Raw genomic sequence first — 11,869 nt, 5'->3', positions numbered from 1 at the left:
ATATATATATATATATATACATATCACATCTGTGGGAAAGGAAGGAATTTAAGACCAAGCAAGAGATACAGAACATTATAGAATATAAAATGAATTATTTTAATTACATAAAATTAAAAAGTTTTTGTACAAACAAAACCAATGTAACCAAAATTAGAAGGAAAGCAATAAACTGGGAAAAAATCTTTATAACAAAACTCTCTGACAAAGGCTTAATTTCCCAAATATATAAGGAAATAAGTCAAATTTACAAAAAAATCAAGCCATTCCCTAATCAATAAATGTTCAAGGGATATGAATAGGCAGTCCTCAGATGAAGAAATAAAATCTATCAATAAGCACATGAAAAAGAGTTCTAAATCCTTCCTGATTAGAGAAATACAAATAAAAGCAACTGTGAGGTACCACTTCATACCTAGCAGATTGGCCAATGTGGCAATAAAGGAAGTAATAAATGTTGTAGGGGATGTGGCAAAATTGGGATGCTAATGCATTGCTAGTGGAGTTGTGAATTAATTCAACCATTCTAGAAGGCAATTTGGAATTGTGCACAAACGGTTTTAAAATAATCCTGGCCCTTTGATCCGACCATATCACTGTTGGGTTTGTACTCAAAAGAGACAATAAGGAAAACTATGTCTACAAAAATATTTATAGCTATGCTCTTTGTGGTGGCAAAATAAATTGGAAAATGAGGGGGTGTCCATCAATTGGGGAATGGCTGAATGAATTGTGGTATCTGTTGGTGATGGCATACTATTGTGCTGAAAAGAATAATGATCTGGAGGATTTATATGTGATCTGGAAAGATCTCCAGAATTGATGCAGAATGAAAGGAGTAGAACCAGGAGAACATTGTATGCAGTGACAAATACATTATGGCACAATAGAATGTAACAGACTTTTCTACTAGCAGTAATGCAATGATCCAGGTCAATCCAGAGCAACTTATGAGAAAGAAACTATCCACATCTAAAGAAAGAACTGTGGGAGCAGAAATGCAGGAGAAAAACATATGATAGATCATGTAGTTTGATAGAGATATGATTAGGGTTTTAATATTAAAAGATCACTCTACTGCAAATATGAATAATATGGAAATAGGTTTTGAACAATGATACATGTAAAACCCACTGGAATTGCTTATCAGATCTGGGATAGGGTAGGGAAGAGGATTGGGAGACAATAAGAATCATGTAACCATGGAAAAATATTCTCAATAAATCAATAAATTATAAAAAAAAATAAAATAAAGGAGGAAGCAATCCACACAAAAAATGTATGTACGTGTAATCTGGAAAAAACTGTGGTATTAAAAAATGAATTTGAGACCTGAAAGGAACTGTACAATTCCATATTGACCATTCTTTTGCCATGAAACAAGATGGAATTTAAATCCATCACTACAAAACTACGTATTTTGAATTACTTTGTCCTTACTTCTGGGAATTACGTTCATAATATCTCTTGGAAACCTGTTTTAGAGATTTACCTTTAAATCCCACTATTCTTACCATTTTCCCCATGACTCAAGTCAACCCTCTTTCATTTAATAAATGTTTATTGGAAAAATGAAACAATCCCTGCATTCAGGAAGCTTACCCTTCATAAGACTAGAAGCAGACTAGAAAATTGTTAATTTCCTATTACAGAAATTTCTGTGGGGAAGAAATAACTTTAGAAACCTATATTCTCCAATTTCTCAATACTTGTACTTTTCTTTCTTTCTTTCTTTCTTTCTTTCTTTCTTTCTTTCTTTCTTTCTTTCTTTCTTTCTTTCTTTCTTTCTTTCTTCTTATGGGAGCTTCTCTCAGAGGGAAGATACTAGCAATAACAAGGATTGGGCTAGACCTTCCCCTGGAAGAAGGTGGAATGTGAGCTAATTCTGCTTAAGAAGGACAGAGGAGTCAGAAGTGAGGAAAGAGAGTATTCAGTCCTGGGTGCTATTTGACAATTGAAAGGCACAGTGAGTTTGAATGACTTCCTCAAGACCAAAGGTTAGTAAGTGAAAGACATACTACTAGGATTTGAACTCCTAGCTCCCTTAGACACAACTAGCATCAACTCTTAACCTTCTTGTTCCCCCAAATATGTACAGTGTTCATTTTATTCTAATTTCCAGAAAGAGGTGTTCTTTGAGATTGAAATCTTTCCTATTGACTCTTCTCTTTAGTTTCCTATGGTAGTAGAACATGGTGTCCATAAAATGCCAGCATGATGACTGTAAGAATAAAAATACTAGGCTTCAGCTGTTACTCTGGTTTTATTCTGCCCCAAACCTACTAAAAATATTAGCTACTTGATTTCTTTTCTCACCTGATTATACTCACATCGAGGGAGAATGACCAGACTTACAATTCTCCAGGATGAAAGAATTCCTCTAAATGAAAGTTAACAAATTCTCTACAACTTGTCACTGCAGAGAGTCACCCAGAGCATTAAAAGGTTATATGAGTTACCCAATGATACATAACCAGTACGTGTCACAGATGGGATTTGAATCCAATGCTTAGTGGCTCTGAGGCAGACTTTCTATCCATTTAGTCATAATATCTGTTTAGCATTGAAACAACTTGGAATCTATATCATGACAGGCAAAACAATTCTTTTAAAAATATATGTACAATGTAAATATTTGTTAGATGAACATAGGAGACAACACAATATAGCAGACAGAGACTAGACTTGAAAACAGGAATATCATGATCCTTGCTTCCAACACATCCTAATTGAAGCAATGGAAGTGGAAAATGAAATATCAATGTATTGAACAACAAGTAGGTCAATTTAGGTAGAAGAAGGCTGAATGTGTGGATGAGAATAGAGTGTAGTAAGCTTGGAAAGCTAAGCAAGAAGTATCAAGAAGGGCTGTGTCAATGGATCATAGAGCACATGAAATGGGGGAAAGTGACTAAAGCAGGTAGAAAGAGACCAGAGAACAATTTTAATAGAAGGATGCAGCCAGAAGCCAAAATGCAGAGAACTTAGAAAAGGATAAGAGAAGTAACACTGATAGATTTCTCAGAGTTTACCAATGAAAGGGAGGAGAGGTAAGATAATAACAAGTAGAGATGACCCAATGAAATAAGTGTTTTTAAGTAGTGAAAAGGTGGGTGTTTTGTAGGTAGTAAGGAAACAGCCAGTAGACAAGAGAGGTTGAAGATTTTTGGTTCAAGGGGCTGAAGAGAGTGCTAATAACAGAAGCAAAATCTATTAGAGAAGATGGACTGGAATATGATTAATGGTGAATGTAGTGGGAAATTTGCCTTAATAAAGAGCAAAATCACTTATTAATGTGAGACAGAAGTGAAAGAAAAGAGAAGATAGGAGAGTAAGAAGATATCTGAGTGATATGAGATGAAGAAAATAGGGGAAGTGGGAGATGTCAGTGAACAGACCAATTTTTTAAAAATAAAGTATGATGCAAGGAGGGCATCAGCTAAGGGGGAGGAGTGAGAGGGATGTGATAGAGTGAAGCTATGCAGTAGGTTAAACATATCTCAAATCTCATTTCATCCTCCCAAGAGGTGTTACTTTTAACCCTATTTTACAGTTGAGAAAACAGAGGAGAAGTGACTTGCCCCAGGTCACACAGCTAATAATTGTCTGAGTCAATTCTTCTTAAAAAAACCCTTTACCTTCTGTCTTAGAATTAATACTGGGTATTGGCTCTAATGCAGAAAAGTGGTAAGGATTAGACAATGGAGGTTAAATGACTTGCCCAGGGTCACATAGGTAGGAAGTGTCTGAGGTCAGACCTCTGGTCTCTGGGTCTGGCTCTCATTCCACTAGCTTCCCCCAATTCTTCTTGACTCCAGGGCAAATGCTCTATCCACTAAACAACCTAACTGCTTCTAAATGTTTGCTTACAGTTATCAATTGTCTTAAAGGCATGCCCAAAAGTTAAAAAAATGAATAAAATGAATGCTACTTTATAATTTCATACACTTCCAAATTTTCCATAATTCTTTCCTTCTGAAATAATTTCTTTGATGGTATTAAAATCATTGTTTCCCATATATACAAATAAAGCTGAGTTTCTCATATATACAAATGAAGCTGAGACAAACTCCCAAATGTTATATGCCCTTAAGTTTGCCTTTAGGGAAACTTCCTATCATTTCAGATCTGTCTCCCCAGCCTTAGGCAAAATATCTTTCTAGGGAATTAGTAACTATTCCACAGAATCTTTCCAAAACTCGTCCATTTCCATTGGCAAAGGTTTGTTTGGGGTCCCATTTCCTTGGGATAATCTTTTCCAATATGTCAAATAACTTATCCTATAACGTTATGCCTTTGTATTCCAATTCTCCAGAAGAATAGTTTTTGCATTGATGCAAATATTTTCTTCCTTGATGCATATCATATGTACCCTCTCCTTGATTCCATGTTACTAACTTTCATTCTTGTTCTCCCTCAAATTCACCATAAGGCACTAATATTCTGGGGGGTCTGAATCCGCGTTCCCTTGACTTCATGAGATATGAATGGAATATGTGGTCTGTCTTTGGATTATTGTCCTTTGATCTTACTACATGACTAGATCATATGTTTTAGTGGATATTAATTGGTGTTCTACAGTTTTCAAGAGCCTAATTGTATTAAGAACCTTTGAACCTTGGTGGGGAAAATATTTTGGAGCAGGGAGATCTTTTGGGAATTATTTGTTCCATCCATGATTGGGAGGAGAGCTAACCAGAGATTTTGATAAAAAGTGGGGAATGGTAGACAAAGGGAGGCTGAAAATTATTTGGTAATATGATTCGGGATTAGGAAAGGTTAAGGTTTATAGTGTTCACAGAAGTCTTATATCTTATTTAGCTCCAAGCAGAAAAAATCATGGTCAAATAAAAAAGGACCTAAGATTTGAAGTAAGAAAACATGGTTTGGAATCCCCTTGCTACTACTTTCTCCTTACATCACCTTGGACCAGTTAGCTTTCTTGGTCAAAGTTTCCTCATGTCTTAGAAGGACATGAAGTCTACATTGCCTACATAGCAAAGTTGGCTCACATAGCTTCAAAGGTCTCTTTGAGCTCCAAATCTATGATTCTACGGAAGTGTTGAAAGAGAATTGCCATGATAGTAGAGAAGAAGACAGGAAAGACGGGGTAGGTTGATGACACAGTCCGCTGCCTATAATTTTGTATAGGGCTAAGCTTGGATGGGATTTCCCAATGCATATTTTTCAATGAAGAGCTGGCCAGAGAAAACATTTTAAGACTTCCATTCTGTCCCCATAACAAAATATTTTAAGTTATATAGAATAATATAGGATGGCTTGAAAGGTAAGATGAGAAATATAAATCTGCTCAGTGACTCCTGGATCATTTCTCTCAAAGGGATCATAAAACATGGAGATAAATGCTCACCAAAGAAACCTGTCATTTTCATGCAGGAGGATCTGGGTGCAAGTCAAAGGTGGAGAGGTCCTCTACATGTGCCTGTTTGTAGATAGTCTTTGGATTATATCAAGATCCAGACCATTGCAAACCTTCCTGTGTGAGATGTGCAAGCATCTGAGTTTGGATCAATATTTCACAAATGAAAAAAATTAGAAAATTAGAAATTATTACCCTAACACATTTGTACAATCATATCATTCCCTGCACAAATGTATTCAATAAATTATTTTGGTGCTGTTTAGTCATATCAGTAATGTCTGTCTCTTTGTGTTGTAATTTGGGGTTTTCTTGCCAAAGATATGAGAGTATTTGTATAATTCTATAACATAATATATAAATTATATCTTATAATATTTGTGTTACATGAAGATATAATATATAAATGAAGCCATTTCCTTCTCCAGCTCATTTTAGAGATGAGGGGTCTAAGGAAATAGAGCTAAATGACTTGCCCAGAGTCACACAGCTAGTAACTGTCTGAAGTTAGATTTGAATTCAGAAAAATGAATCTTCCTGACTCTAGGCCTGGCACGCTGTCCATTGTGACACCTAGCTGGCTTTTATTCTCCTTTCTTTTTATTACCTCCAGGATTAAAAACAAAACCATTTGCTTGGCAATTAAAATTCTTTTTAACTTGTTTCCTCCTATCTTTCCAGTTTTTTTTTCTACTCTGACTTTCTTTGATCTGTCTACACTGGCCTACAAATTCTTCTCATAGGATACTCTCTCCTCCCATTGTATGTATTTGCATTAGATCTCCCTGTGCCAACAATGTTTTCCTTCCTCATATCTGACTTTCTGTTTCCTTAACTTCCTTCAAAACTTCATTTAAAACTTTTGCTTTTCTCCAAATGCCTTTCTTCTTAGAATATTTTCCATTTACTCCATCCAACTTGTTTTTGCAAAATCATCTGTCTCCAATTGGAATGGAAGGTCCTTTCCTTCCCACCTTTTGTAGCCACAGTGCATCTGCTGATTCTCCTCAGCCTTCCAGTCCCTGTAATGATGGTGGTGGGCATAGTGTGTCTTGACTCAAATGGGTGATGAAAAAGACTCCTGGGAAGTGAGAACATTGGATGAAATTCTTCAGGAAAAGAAGAGAAAGAAGGAACAAGAGTAGCATGACACCTGGCACAGAGTAGATTAAAAAATGTTCATTGACTTGATTTGACCAAATGAAGAATGTCCATTGACTAGATTATAAAATGAATTTAGATGAGAAAACTCTAGAACTCACCTGCTGTATATATTTGTTGTAGTTGTTCAGTTGTTTCAGTCATGTCTGTCCTCATGTGACCCCATTTGAGATGTTCTTGAACCAAAAGGGAGACACTGAGCTGGATTACCTCTTTGGGATAATCATCATATTCTTCTAATAAAACCAAACTCTTGTCAAGGATTCCTCTTTTTTATTGCAAATATTATTCTAGCAATGAGTATGATTGAATTCTAGAATAGCATCATTTCCAAAGCATTTAAGCTGAGAATTACTCAAAGGCAATGGAGGGTGGCATCGTTGGAGAATAAGTTGCAATAAATTCCTAGCAAAGAATTATGAAGAAGATATAATGTAAAGAATTAAAAACAGTTTATGATTGGAAAAAGTGGTCTGGTTCTATGTTGAAATGAAGAGACAACCAGGGAAGCTAGGTAGTCCAGTGGGCAGGGAGTAAGGTTTGGGGGTGAGAGGCCCCACGTTCAAATCTGGCCTCAGAAACTTCCTCACTGTGTGACCCTGAGAAAGGCACTTAACCCCAATTGCCTAGTCTTTACCACTCTTCTGCCTTGGAAGTGATACTTAGTATTAATTCTAAGACAGAAAATAATGGTTTAAAAAAATTAAGGAGCCACCAACGAAACTATCAACTCTCCTTCATCTAAGTGCCTTTTCTCATGCTGTAGCTGCTAGTGGATTCCCCTTAAAGATTACCTTCCATCAACTCGGAATGTACTTTACATGCAGTTATTTATTTATATATTCACTACCCCATTAAAACATGAGTTCTTTTGCAAACAGGTGCTCTTATGGGCTTTCTTTGTAGCTCTAAAAGTCAGTATAGGTCCTAGAACACAGGAATTCTAAATGTTTAACAAAAATAAATAAATAAAAATAAATTATTGTTGAATGACTAAATGACTGATATACTCATAATATCTGAAGAACATAAAGAAGGTGCTCAGTTTATTGCATGAACACATTATAGTGGATTGTAGGACATGAACAAGAGGATAGTCATGAATTCCTTGAGATCTGAATCAATAAGAAATAAGTCCACACTGATAGAGCACATATCATTTTGCTATAGGATACGTAGGTGATAGAGCAGACAGAGTGCTGGGCCAAGAGACAGGAAGACCTGAGTTCAAAACCAGCCTCAGACACTTACTATTTGTGTGACCTTTTTTATCTCAGTTTTCTCATCTGTAAAAATAAGTTTTAGAAGGAAATGGCAAGCCACTTCAGTGTCTTTGGGAAGAAAACTTCAAATGGGGTCACAAAGAATTAGATATGACTGAAATGACTGACTGACAAAATCCATTTGCTATATTAGAATCCTAGAAATCTCCATTCCAAACTGTTGCTCATGACCTGCATTTCTTTACTGGATCTCCTCCCTATCTTGCCAAAATTAAACATATGACATCATAGTAAGGCACAGGGACATTTCCTTAAAATAAAACACAGCATAAGTAGTAGGGAACTAAAACAAGTAGCATATCGCCCATCACTCATTTCCTTAAATTAACTTCATACCCCCTTTCAATCCTGGGAGAGTATGAGTCCCTTGTCTCAAGTCTCCCCACTGAATTTATCATCGTAGTACAATAAACTAGAAAAAGGAAGAGTGTAATGAATTAGTCGTGGACTCAAAACAAAGGCTAAAAGCCTAATAGAAGCTGCAAACAACCGAGAGTCATATCATAGCATCAGAACTCCAAAGCGTGGAAACCTAGAAGTTTGGCGCCAGTAAAAGTGCTGTCCCTGAGTAGACGTCTCCATTTTGACTCCTTTCTTGATTTATTTTTCAGTTTTTCTGAAAAATTTCTTCTGTCACGCAATGACAACTAGCAATGCAAAGGCAATAAGGTATTCAAAATGTCTACTTTCTATTGCCACAGTTTTGTGAATATGTCATATTCCCTTCTCGATTATAGATTTAATGATGGCCAGGACTAAACTTAATAACACAATAAGATGGACCTCATCCCTAGCTTTCCATACCAGACTTTTGGGAGGCCATAAACAAGAGTCACAATAGATGGGCAGGCGTGGATGCAATCTGCATCACTATAAGGAATTCCTAAATCAATGAGATCACAGATCAACCTGGATATCGCTTCTAAGATGTAGCGTGATGATGTGCCGTCACAAAAATAAAAGAGTGATTTTAAGATTTCTTATTATTACCCAGGTATAAGTCAGAATATATAGATTGGTCTTCAGATACAAAAATAGTGTGAAAGCTAGATGTGTGATGTATGAAGATACTGGGAGGGGGCAATTAAACCTTTTATTTTTGTAGAAACTTTTAAATAATAATTTTCTGACATTTTGAGATCAATTTTCTTAAACTTTTGTCTTTAAAATATGCAACAAAATGCTTTTTAAAAAAATTTTCTTTAAACAGGCAAGTACACACACAAAACAGGAAAATTTAATTTTTTAAGTGGGAGACATGAAATATACTGGCTCTAAACACTATTCTAGTAAAGAGAAATTCCATAGAAAAACCCATGAACAGAGAGGCCTGTGCAAAAAGAAACGGAACTCCTGAGAGATTTAAAAGCTTGTATAAATGATTTTATCTCTCGAAAAATAATCTTCTGGTCTACAACAGCAAAAGCAAGATGTGTCCAGGACTGCTACATGCTTAGATCTCAAAGCAGAATCAAAGGAAAAAATATGTACCAGCAAGCCAACTGGAAATGGCAAGATCATGCCAAGGAAAGGATTTTGTACAGTGACCCTTTGAATCTCTCTGGACTTAGTAATCAATGAAGACACTCGGCCACCTTATCATTTATTCCTGTAAGAAAGAAGCCAGGGCAAAATAAAGGCCCAGGAAAGTTACATATCTGGTGGAGAATGGAAATATGTTTGATTCTGAAATAGAGTGCTTTATTTTTTTGTGCTTATTTTACTGAACATTTATTTATAGTTTTCTCCAGATTTCCTCATGCCACTTTTGAGTTTGGTTCCATTATGAAAATGTGGCTTCGTTATTCACAAGGGTAAAGAATATTTTAGACGCCCCCACAGAAATGGCTGTCTCACACAGCATTCAGAATCATGGAATAACAACAACAAAAAAAATCTCAAAATGTGTTTTAAAGGATAAAACTGAATATGGTACATGCCCATTAATTTCCATTTAGGCTCCAATCTTCAGTGATTCTTATATGCAATGTTCTTCAAAGGTGTAAGGGACAACAACAGAGGCAGCTTAGAATAATGGAAAGAGTTCTGATTTGAAATCAGAAAACTTGAATTCAAATCTTGGCTCTGAGGTGTGATCTGGGGAGAGTAATTTAATTTCCGGACCTCATTTTCTTTTTGTTTAAATGAGAGTTCCCTTCTCACCATAAATCTATCATCCTTTGAGCCTAGGCTATTTGGAGTGGGATGGGGGAAGAGACAACAGCTGGGAGTTCTGCTTTGCTAGAAAAGGAATCGGGGGAAAAAACCCAACTTCAGTCAAGTAAACATTTTGAAAATTACTTTCTTGGCTGAATTAGGTCAAGTCTATACTAAACACATTTTTTTTAAAAAAGGATGATTACTTTGCACCAATGGCTGAAGTGGCATGCTGTCACAGAAGAATTTACCTGATCTTGTTAGATATTAAGTACTGAGACAATAAGAAGATTAAGTCAATGAGCAATGAGAAATTTGAACTATTGAAATGTGGATGCATAACTTACATTATGCCATTCCAACATGACTAATTACCAAGTTAGTTTTCAAATAAAATAATATTTATAAAGTGCCTGGCACACTATAGGTGCTTAATAAATGCTGACTCCCCACTTAAATAAGTTGAAAGAAATATCTGGATGGACATACTGGTAAACCATACTATCTCTTACATTAATTAATCAATGAGTAAACATTTATTTGGTACTTACTTGAGAGCCACTGTGCTCAGTTCTAGGCATACATATAAAAAGTAAAAATAGTCCCTGTCCTGTAGAAGCTTCCATTGTAAGGGGAGAAATGGCAAATAAATAAATGAGGACCTGCAAACTTAGAAAAGAAGAAACTAGTAGCTAGGGGACACTTTCAAAATTATCCCCAGAACATAGTCTTTCAAGATGCCAGGGATTCTCTGAAGTATTGATGATCAGTGAGAGAATTCCAGGCATGAAGGAACTTCCAGGAATAAAGGAAGTGCCAGTATGGAGGCATGGATGTGAGGGACATAGTGTAATAAACACATGGATGTGATGGACATGTGTAATAAACAAGTGGGTGACAATGACTGGACCTCAGAATATGTGGAAGAGAGTAATGTAAGAAGACCAGAAAACCAGGCTAGAAAGAGGCTAGACTGTGAAAAGCTTTCAATGTTTAATAGATGTTTCTAATATTTAACACTATAAGGAGTAGGGAACTATAGGAATTTATGGAGTATGAAGGTGATGTGCACAGAACCAGATTTCTGGAAAATCATTTTGGCTGCTGAAGGGAAAGTGGATCAGAGTGTAGAGAGAGAGTTGAGGTAGAAGGATCAATAAGGTGACTATGGTAATAGACCAGATGAGCAGCGTTGAGGGATCCCATGAAGGATGTAGCTGTATATATGGATAAGATGAAACATAGAGAAAGGGTATTGTGAAGGTAAAATGACAAAATTTGTCAAATGTTCAATATGTCACGGTAAGGGAGAGGGAGGAATTGAGGATGACACTGAGTTCATGAACCTGGGCGACTAGAAGGATGATGTTACCCATAACAATGATGGGAAATTTGTAAGAAGTGAAGGTCTGAGGGAAAAGAATAATGAATTCTGTTTAAGCATTGAATAAATTTTGAAAATTTGAGATAACTATGGGATATTCAGTTTGAAAAGGCTAATAAGCTGTTGGTGATATGTAATTGGAGTTCAAGATATTGACTAGAATTGGATAGAAAGAGGATGAGATCTTAGAAGGATTGGAATTGGCAATTCAAAGCACCATCTCATCTTTAGAGACTGGAGTGAGGGAGGTACTCTCGAGTGGATATGGCATGTGAAGGAGAAAATAGGTGGAAACATTTTTTAATTAAGTATGAGGCAAGGTCCATGGAGAAGATAATGGGGAGTTGGAATCTTTCAAAAAAGAAATGAGAAGAAAAAAAATTGAAACAGGGAGCATGGTGAGTTATATGGAGAGAAGTAATTATGTAAAAGCAGAAAGATTGCCTTGAAGCAATAAGGGCACAGTGGAAATTTAAAAACAAAACAAAACCTAAATATAAAGTT

Source organism: Gracilinanus agilis, chromosome 1, assembly GCF_016433145.1.
Source record: "Gracilinanus agilis isolate LMUSP501 chromosome 1, AgileGrace, whole genome shotgun sequence".
NCBI classification, from domain to species: Eukaryota; Metazoa; Chordata; class Mammalia; order Didelphimorphia; family Didelphidae; genus Gracilinanus; species Gracilinanus agilis.
Note: the sequence above shows the minus strand (reverse complement) of the source record.